The sequence below is a fragment of the Urocitellus parryii genome, chromosome 3 (genome assembly GCF_045843805.1).
Source record: "Urocitellus parryii isolate mUroPar1 chromosome 3, mUroPar1.hap1, whole genome shotgun sequence".
NCBI lineage: Eukaryota > Metazoa > Chordata > Mammalia > Rodentia > Sciuridae > Urocitellus > Urocitellus parryii.
In genome coordinates, this window is record NC_135533.1 from 87,439,283 (window position 1) to 87,442,055 (window position 2,773).

Genomic DNA, 2,773 nt, shown 5'->3' on the forward strand with positions numbered 1-2,773 from the left:
ATTCAACGGTTCTTATCATACTTATGAAGCCATGCAGTTCTCATTAAAATATAATTTAAGAATATCTTCATTACCCATAAAGGAACCCTGTACTCATCAGGCAGTCACTCTCCATTCCTCCCTCTTCCAGCCTTAGGCAACCACTTATCTGCTTTCTATCTGTATAGGTTTTTCCTACTCAGGACCTTTCATATAAATGGAATCATACAATATGTGGTGTTTTATGACTGACTTCTTTGACTTGGCATTTTTTGAGGTTCATTCATATTATAATATATATTAGTACTTTATTCCTCGTTATTGCTGCATAGTATTTCATTGTATGATATGTTAGCTTTTTATCACTGTAACAAAATATCTGAGAAGATGAGCTTCATGGAGGAAATATTTGTTTTGACTCATGGTTTAAGTCCATTGTAGGCTGGCTCCATTGCTATGCGCCTATGGTGAGGCAGAGCATCAAGGCGGAGCAGAGCCGCTCACCACATAGCAGCTGGCAAGCAGGGCTGGGGAGGTGAGAACAGGGGAAAAGATAGAGTCCACAAGGGCATGACCCCAAGGATCCACTCCCTTCAACTGGATCTCACCTCCTTACAGTGAGATCATGTACCTTCCCATTGGCTCATTCAGCTATGAATCCATCAATGGATGAATCCATTGATGAAGGTAGAGCCCTCATGATCCAATCACTTCCCATAAGTCCTGTCTCTAAACATTGCTACCTTTGGGGACCAAGCCTTCAACACATAGCCTTTGGGAACATTCCAGATCCAAGTCATAACATATGAGTATTCCACATTTTGCTTTCCATTCTCAGTTGATAAGTTGGATTATTTTCAATTTTTGGTTACTGATAATAATGCTGCCAGGAATACTTATATACTGGTTTTTGTGTAGATCTGTGTTCCTTTTTCTGTTGGATATATATCTAGAATCAGAATTATTTGGTCATATGGTAACTCCATAGTTAACTTTTTGCGGGGGAGGGGGTTACTGGGAATTGAACTTGGAAATGCTTTGCCACTGAGAAACATCCCTGGGTCTTTTTAAATTTTTATTCTGAGATAAGTTCTCTCTAAGGTACTGAGGGTCTTCCTAAGTTGCTGAGGCTGACCTCAAACTTGCAATCCTCCTGCCTCAGCCTCTCCAGTCACTGGAATTACAGGTGTGTGCCACCATGCCTGACCATGTTGAACATTTGGGAGAACTGCCAAACCATTTCTAAAGTAGTTGCACCGTTTTACAATCCAGCAGCGATATGTAAAGATTCCATTTTCTCTACATCTTCCTCCATGCTTGTTATCTGGTTTTTATTTTGTTTTGTTTTCAATTATAGTCGTCCTAGTGGATGTAAAACGGTATCTCATGGTGGTTTTGATTTGCATTTCCCCCGTGACTAATGATGTTCAGCAGCTTTCCAGGTGCTTATTAGCCCTTGGTGTATCTTCCTTAGAGAAATGTCTATCCAAATCCTTTGCCCAACTTTTAATTGAATTGTTTTCTTATTGTTGAGTTATAAGGGTGCATTATATATTCTGGGTGCAAGTTTCCTTCCCCATATGTGATTTTCAAATATATTCTCACAGTCTGTAGTTTATCTTTTCACTTTTTGATGGTGTCATTTGAATGTTAGAGGTTTTTTCATTTTGATGAAGTCCAATTCATCCATTTTTTTCTGTTTTATTGCTTGTGCTTTTGTGGTTATATCTAAAAAGTCATTGTTGTATCTAAGATCGTGAAGATTTACTCCTTTGTTTTCTTCCGAGGGTTTTATAGTTTTAGATCTACCATCTGTTTTGAGTTAATTTCTGTATATGATGTGAGGTTTTGCAGGTAGATACATACTTGTCCCAGGACTCTTTGTAGGAAACGTTATTCCTTCCCATATTGAATTTCTTAGCATGTTTGTAAAAAATGAGCTGACCATTAACGTAGCCATTTATGAATGCCACACTAACTTGATTGTGTCACAGAAATCAGGAAGGGTGAGTCCTCCAACTTTGTTCTTTTGCTAGATTGTGTTGGTTGTTCTGTGTCATCTCATTTAACTGCTTTCATTCAACAACTTGATGTTTGTAATTTTTATTTATTGTTTCTCAGTTTTCTGTCTCATTAATTCTGTTTATTTTTCTTATTTCCCAGCTTCTAGATACCGGTGATTGTATATCAGTTTTATAATTATAAAAGCTACATTAATCTTATTATTTGTAGGTTTCCTTCTTTTCTAATGTATTCAATTAAGGCCACAGATAACCCAAGCTCTGCTTTAGCTGTTCCCCTCGGGCTTTATGACATGGTGCTGTCGTGTGGCTTTTCGTGTCAAGTGTCTACTTATTTCCCTTAAGATTTCTTTTTTTGACACATAAACTTTTAACCCCTATAATGCATTAAAATCTCTTTAACTAATATCATCATAATTACCTGTCTTCTGCCTTCTGTTGTGGCCATTAAATCATGTGCTGTGAATTATTTACCTGATACAGTTATTTCGCCATCCCATTATTTCCAGTCTTTCTAGATCATTGGATTTTAAACGTGTCTATTGTGAGCAGAGTATGGTTGGGATTTAGTGTCTGGTATCTGAAAGTCTGTTTTTAAATGCATGGATTTAGAATACAGATATAATATACTTATATGTGTGTTTATGTTTGTGTATGTGTATACATGTGTGTTTATATACACATATATGTATGAATTAATTACTGATACAGTTTAATTTACCTAAACCACCTTCTTAAGCTTTTTATGTGTGTGTGCTATTAGGGTCGGAACC